This window comes from Macaca thibetana, chromosome 3 (genome assembly GCF_024542745.1).
Source record: "Macaca thibetana thibetana isolate TM-01 chromosome 3, ASM2454274v1, whole genome shotgun sequence".
Classification (NCBI taxonomy): domain Eukaryota; kingdom Metazoa; phylum Chordata; class Mammalia; order Primates; family Cercopithecidae; genus Macaca; species Macaca thibetana.
In genome coordinates this window covers 60,423,684-60,431,509 of record NC_065580.1, presented here as the reverse complement: position 1 = coordinate 60,431,509, position 7,826 = coordinate 60,423,684, and positions in this window count along the sequence as shown.

The window sequence follows — 7,826 nt, the reverse complement described above, 5'->3', positions numbered from 1 at the left end:
TGTGATCCAATAACATTCTCAGGCCCTACTCTAAATCGTAATGCTGATTATATCCTAGTGCTTTTTGATGTAATTTTCCACTTTGAATGAAATATTCTATATCTGCGCTGTTCAACATGGTAGCCACTAGTCACATGTGGCTATTGAGCATTTGAGATATGGCTAGTGAGAGTGAAGAATTGAGTTTGACCTTTTATTTTATTTTAATCATTTTATATTTAAGTATTCATATGTGAGTAGTGGCTACATATTGGACTGCATACTATGTTTCTTTGCTTCTTATATTCTAACCTGAGAGTATAATTACAGAATTTCTTTTCATTGCTAAAAAAATTCTTTTTATTTCAATCATATATTTCAAAAAGAAGCTTGTTATACATTTCAGTTTTTCAAAGTGCAAAATTTTAAAAGATAGAAATATTTACACTATATTTCAAAAAAATTAAAAGACAATTTAACCTATTTTATAGTATAGAATATCCATATACACAAACAAAAAAATACAGCACATATCTGTCTTTACACTTTAAAGGCTCCCTACCTTTAAGATGAAATTGTGGCAAAAGCTAAAGATGTGAGAAAAATATGGTTAAAAGTAAATAAAACATATTTAATTTTGCTCATTCTAAATATTTTACTATTAATGAACTAAACAAATAAATCGAATGTAATTCCATATAGAAATTTCAAAAAGGTATGTGGCATCATTATATATAGCAAAGCATTGTTCTAAAAGGGTTACAACATAATTTGATGAAAAGAAACTGAGCTTTGTAATCAAAAGCCTTGAGTTCAAGATTCTTCTTTATTCTTACTACTCAAATGGTATTTTCAAAATATTACTTTATTTCCTGAAGTCACAGTTTCACAGTTTCCTTGGAGGTAAAATTGAGATACAAATATCACCCCTTAAAACAAGTTGTGGTGGGGATTGTGGGGTTTAAATAAGATGTACACCCTACATATACCATAAACTGCTACACAGGTATCTGTTTTTAATTATTCTCAAAAAAAGAAAGAATAAATAATACAGTAGCCAGAGTCTTTATGGCTCCCTTAAATCATGTGTTGAAATCGTAATCCCCAAAGGGATGGTATTATGAGTTTTGGTCCTTGGAAGGTGATCAAGTTATGGGGGTGGAGTCTTCATAAATAGGATTAGTGCCCTTATAAAAGACCTGAGAGAGCTCCCTCCCCCTTTCCACCATGATAGGATACAGCAAGAAGGCACTATTCTATGAACCAGGAAGTGGGCGCTTGCCAGACACTGAATCTGCAGACCCTTAATCTTGGACTTCCCAGGTTCCAGAACTGTGAGAAATAATTTCTCTTATTTGTATGCCAATGAGGTACAGTATTTTGTTATACCAGCCTAAATGGACTACACAGATGCATATCCCACATGCACTCTGCCTGAAAATGCCTAAAACTAGTCAGCTCATTTCTCCTACCCCTCCTAACAAGTGATCACCTTTTTGACCAGTAACCTAATGCTTCAGTTATCAACCTTAGCATTCACTTCTGAAGAGACAGTCGTTATATTAAGTTCCAGGAAAAATGTTTCCACAGTGCTAGAATTTTTGAACCCTCTTATAATTAACAGCAGAGCAGAGAAAGAAAGAGGGAGAAAGAGCCTATTAAGAGACATAAACAAAAAAATCAATGACAGCCCAAGTATGTTGGTTAGGAAATGGGTTAAAAAAAATTCTGCTTTATATTTATCGAGGAGGCATCATTGTCATGCAGGGGAAAGATCGATGTTGTCTTAAGTGGGAAGTTTCTGTTCCAAGACTCCATTTCCAACAATGGCTTTCCACTCAAATATTCAAGAGTGACGGGTACTTCACAGACTTTCTACTCCTCTTCACTTCCAACTAGCCATATCCATATTTGATCCATGAGAAAGAAGTGGTGAGGGGAAAGAGATGGGAAAAGAGCTTTTCACCAGTTGTTTTCTGCTCACTAAAATATATATTTAGTTCATGCAAGCCTAAGGATTATAATAACAGTTTTTTTCTTGTTATAACTATAAAAAATAGACTGTTAATGTTTCATTACTGTTTACTGCCACTCCTATGTTCACTCCAAATTAGCAACTTAAAAAAGTCTCTTGAGTGAGACTTGGGGGAAGTGATATACTAGAAACTTAATGATCACCTTGCTAAAAAAGTATGCATTTACAAATGTTAGCAAAATTAATGCCACCACTAGATTGCTAACATAAAAAGCCCTGCTGAGAACTACATTACATAATTTTAGACATAAAACTACTTTAGGCCGGGCGTGGTGACTCACACCTGTAATCCTAGCACTTCGGGAGGCCGAGGCAGGTGTATCACGAGGTCAGGAGATCACAACCAGCCTGGCTGACATGGTGAAACCCTGTCTCTACTAAAAATACAAAAAATTAGCCTGGCATAGTGGCATGCACCTGTAATCCCAGCTACTTGGGAGGCTGAGGCAGAAGAATTGCTTGAACCCAGGTTGCACTGAGCTGAGATCGTGCCACTGCACTCCAGCCTGGATGACAGGGCAAGACTTCATCTAAAAAAACAAACAAATAAAAAAAAACTTACTTTAAGTGACTATACCCACCTTATTTGCAGTTTACACCTATAAATTGAATATGAAGTACACTCAGGTTTTATGATTCTATTGTCAGCATAGTGTGACAAAAGAGACAGACTCTAAATAAATGGTTTTAATCTGACTCAGCAAATAAGTTGCTCCTGTCACTGATGCAAGATCATAGTTCATCATGAATATGGACTGACATTTCCTTTTACCTTAATCAGTAAGACAAACGTGATAAAACAAAGATGTATGTCTAAACTTCACTCATTTGTCAAAGATGTGAGTGGCTTCTTTGCTGAATAAGATAATCTTTCATGAATACTGAGAGATTTTTTCAAATTTTAGGCTATTTTTGGAGTATTCACAACATAAATGGATGCAGATACAACAACTTTTAAACATAATTTGCATTATTAATACATCCTTCATCATTTTATTACATCAAAGCCATCCAAAAACCTAAATCAAGCCTTCTAATTTCCACGGTACCAATTTTCTCATCATGCCCTATTTCACGCTACCAACATGACATCAATGAACACAGTGTTGAAAAAATGCTCAGAAATACACCGGTATGTAGCATTTCCCCCATATATATGAACACCATAATACAGATAAAAAGATTATTAGAAAAGTATACATTTAAGTGTTAGTTCTTTGTCTTGTTTTGTCATCATTTTGTAAAAAACAGAATATACGTGAAGTACAATAAAATGCAGCACAATTAAACAAGCTATGCTTGTCTAGTCAATGGAAATTATGCTAAATCTATTTCATATATATACATTTTAACAATTTTAAAAGCAAAAATTCAATATCCCAACTAATACAAATAAACTTAACAATCAAATATTTATTGTTTACCAGTATAATAAAAATAAGGATCAAAATTTATTGAATACTATTACAAACTGACTTGTTCCCTACAAATTCATATCTTGAAGTTCTGACCCCACTGTGACTGTATTTGGAGTCAGGGCCTTTAGGGAGGTAACTGAATTAAATGAAGATGTAAGGGTGTGCCCTAATCCAGCAGGACTGGAGTTCCTACAGGAAGAGAAAGAGACACCAGAGCCCTCTCTCTCCAGCACTGTGAGAAAACAAACTTCTGTTGTTTAAGCCATTCCCATCTGTGATATTTTGTTATGGTAGCCTGAGCAAACTGAAACAGATTTTTTAACTGTCATGAGTATTTCCTCTTTATTTTGTTATGAATTGTGTGTGTGTGTTTATAGGAAATATCTTGTTTTCTTCCCTTATTATTCTCTTATCATGTAACATAAAATGCATTAACTTTATACTACATATTGTAGTATTTAAGTATTGTTAGCTTTACATCATTGTACTTAAGTTATGAGATGTTACATTCTGAATGTTTGTGTTCCCCCAAAATTCCTATGTTGAAACCCAATTCCCAGTGTGATTGTATTAAGAAATGGGGCCGGCTGGGCATGGTGACTCACGTCTGTAATCCCAGCACTTTGGAAGGCCAAGGCAGGCAGATCACCTGAGGTCAGGAGTTTGATATCAGCCTGACCAACATGGAGAAACCCCATCTCTACTAAAAATACAAAATTAGCCAAGCGTGGTGGCAGGCACCTCTAATCCCAGCTACTCGGGAGGCTGAGACAGGAGAATTGCTTGAATCCAGGAGGTGGAGGTTGCAGTGAACCAAGATTGCGCCATTGCACTCCAGCCTGGGCAACAAGAGCAAAACTCTCTCTCTCTCTCTCTCTCTCTCACACACACACACACACACACACACACACACACACACACACGGGGCCTTTGGAGATGATTAAGTCATGAGGGTGAAGTTTTCATGAGTGAGACTAGTGTCATTATAAGGAGCTGCCAAGGCCAGAGTTCTCCCCTTCCACCATGTGAGGACACAGGGAGAAGGCACTGTCTTTGAAGAAGAGGAAATCAACAGATCAAATTTGCTTGCACCTTGATCTTGGCACTCTTTAGAAACACAAGTTTAGCTTACTGCATAAATAATACCTGTATTTGTCTGTTCTCATGATGCTAATGAAGACATACCTAAGACTGGGTAATTTATAAAGGAAAGAGGTTTAATTGTCTCACAGTTCCATATGGCTGGGGAGGTCTCACAATCATGGTGGAAGGGGAAGGGGAAGGAAAACATGTTTTACATGGCAGCAGGCAGGAGAGCTTGTGTAGAGGAACTTCCTGTTATAAAACCATCAGATCTCTTGACACTTATTCACTATCAAGAGAACATCACAGGAAAGACCCACCCCATGATTCTATTACCTCCCACCGGGTCCCTCCCATGACACGTGGGAATATGGGAGCTACAATTCAAGATGAGATTTGGGTGGGGACACAGCCAAGCTGTATCAATACCTGTTATATACTAGGCATTCAATAAAAACTTTTTCAATTAATAAATGAATAAATAAGTAAAACTAAAGACGAAAGTACTGTTCTTTTCTTCTAGAACATTTGCCTGATCACTTCAGGACAGTAACATTCAATATTGAACACTGGAAGTAGTTAAATAATTTACTCTTTTTGCTTTAATTGTCCTTGAGTCTAGTGAAGTAGGTGAGGTTCATTTCAGGTTCTACAGGATGGCCAGAGGATGGCAGGGGTTGGTTGAGGACTTAGGGTATGTCACATGTGAATGTTGGCAATGAGATTGGAGAAATGGGTATTGACCAGCTATGAAAGTCAAATGAGAAATAATTTTCTATTTAAAAGTAATAAAATATTTTCTACAGAGAGAAGAAGAATATTGCCTAAAGATTTTAAACGCAATAGAAGAACTGGATCTGAGAAGAGGACACAGAGCTCAGGTGTACCTTAATAAAATGAGGGTACCACAGCAGAGTTGGCAGCCAGAGTCATAGGCAGGTGAAACTGAAGGAATTCTTCACTGACCTTGCTGTCATTGCTCTCCTTTGTAGTGCAAATTTTCTTGTCATATTCAAGTTTCGTTTGCATCAAACAGTCTTTCTAAATCTGACTCATTTTCTGTTCACTGCTAGAATGATGCTATTGCCTGTCTGAAAGTATCTAATTAGAGGATGGAGGCATGGAAGAGATAGCCTCTCTCCACCTATTGTCTAGCCAGCATCCCTCGAGGTCCACATTGCTGTCTAGTATCACTGTTCTTTACATATTATTCACACTGACAATCATCTGCAATATGTGATTTAAGAATATACAGAATATAGGCCAGGCACAGTGGCTCACACCTGTAATCCCAACTCTTTGGGAAGCCGAGGCAGGCAGATCACTTGGGGCCAGGAGTTTGAGACCAGACTGGCTAACGTGGTGAAACTCTGTTTCTACTAAAAATACAAAAATTAGTCAGGTGTGGAGGCACGTATCTGTAATCCCAGCTACTCGGGAGGCTGAGGCAGAGGAATTGCTTGAACCCAGGAGGTAGAGGTTGCAGTGAGCCAAATCACACCACTGCACTCCAGTCTGGAGGGCAGAGCCAGACTCCATCCCAAAAGAAGAAATAAATATGTGTGTGTGTGTGTCTGTGTGTGTGTGTATACACAGCTAGGTAAGGAGGTATTTCTTGCCACAGTTGCAAAGCATACCTAGAACTAGGTTTTCCCACTTACATTCCAGGTTAATAATATTTTTTGGCCATGGGTCTGGACGCCTTTGTTTTTCACAATGTATTACCCCTTTGAAGGGGTGGTTTTGTTGCACATTTCTGCCCTTGGATTTCAATCAGGATATTTCAATAATCAGAGATGTCTAATTGTACTGATCATCAAATATGAAAGGGGTCTGAGCCTCAATCGTTTACTTCCCCAAACCTGCTTGCCACTCTAAGCAATTTTTCCAGTTTCTTCTCAAAAACCTTCATGTTTTATGTAACAAAGTTTATGAGAGTTGAAAAACTCTCACCAAGACAATTTATTTGTCTCATATAAAAATAAAATAGACAAGAAGGACCTTAAAATTAAAAGAATAAAAACATTTGAATGAAAGAAGGCTGTACCGTATTTGAATATATACTGTCTTCCTGGCTAAGTTATTCTAAAGAGTCTGAACATAAAGCAATTTTGTATCTAGATCTGAATACTGGAAATAAAATTTCTTTTTAATGGAAATTATTAAATCCCACTGGAAAGAAGAAATGCACCTCTCTATCCTAGAGATCTTTTCAAAGATTTTATTTTTCTACAAGCCCAAATAGTTATAACAAGTAGTTGCACTGTGTGCAATATACATATAGATCCTGTAGAGTTACCACTCACTACAGATACAAAATGGCAAAACTTTTTCTTTACAAAGAAGTGAAACCCACACAGAACAAAAATAGAAAAGTTAGCTTTTTAAAAGATAACAAATTGAAGTCAAGCTGCAAGAGGTACAGCCAGTTGATTTTAAAAAAAGAAACAAAACATTAGCTTCAATTGCTTGAAGTCTTACAAAGAAAGTATGGGAATCAATGACGCACACTTCCATCTTCCCTTTTGGGGCTATATAGATTTTTTTTTTCTGATTTTTTTGCCTGTCAACAGATTAGTTTTCTCAGATTATTCGTAGTGTCTATCTCCATAACTCAGCTTGGCCCTGGTTTTCCTTTGTCAGAGGAGCTCCAATTCACCAATGTCCATGACCATTCAACTCCAGGGACCATTATCAACTAATTGAAGAGGTTTGCAAAAGAAACCTTATCCCTTTGACCTATAGTTGGATGGATTTCTTTGGGTCAAGTACTCATCTACAGCTCAATTGGCAATGGACAGGAAAAACTGTTTGTGGTATGAATCTGACAACCTATACTCATTCTTTCAGTAGAGGATGTGATCTAAGCAGGTATGAAAAAATATGTGCTACAAATGAACAATGGAGTCCTTGTTCATCTATAACTCAACAATTTCTGGAAGATAAGTAATAATCACACGTATCGGGTTTATAAGAATGAATCTAGAGTAAGGGACTTATATGCAGTGAAAATACAATTCTAGTATGATTTCCACAGTAGGTTCTGATAAAAATTCAATGTAAAAGTTAGAATAAGAGCCTTATAAATGTTTTCTTGTTCATCTACAAGAAACACATAAAATAATATGAGCAAAGTGACACAAATGCTATACAATTCTTTTTTTTTTTTTTTTTTTTTTGAGACAGAGTCTCGCTCTGTCACCCAGGCTGGAGTGCAGTGGCCGGATCTCAGCTCCCTGCAAGCTCTGCCTCCCGGGTTTACGCCATTCTCCTGCCTCAACCTCCCGAGTAGCTGGGACTACAGGCGCCCG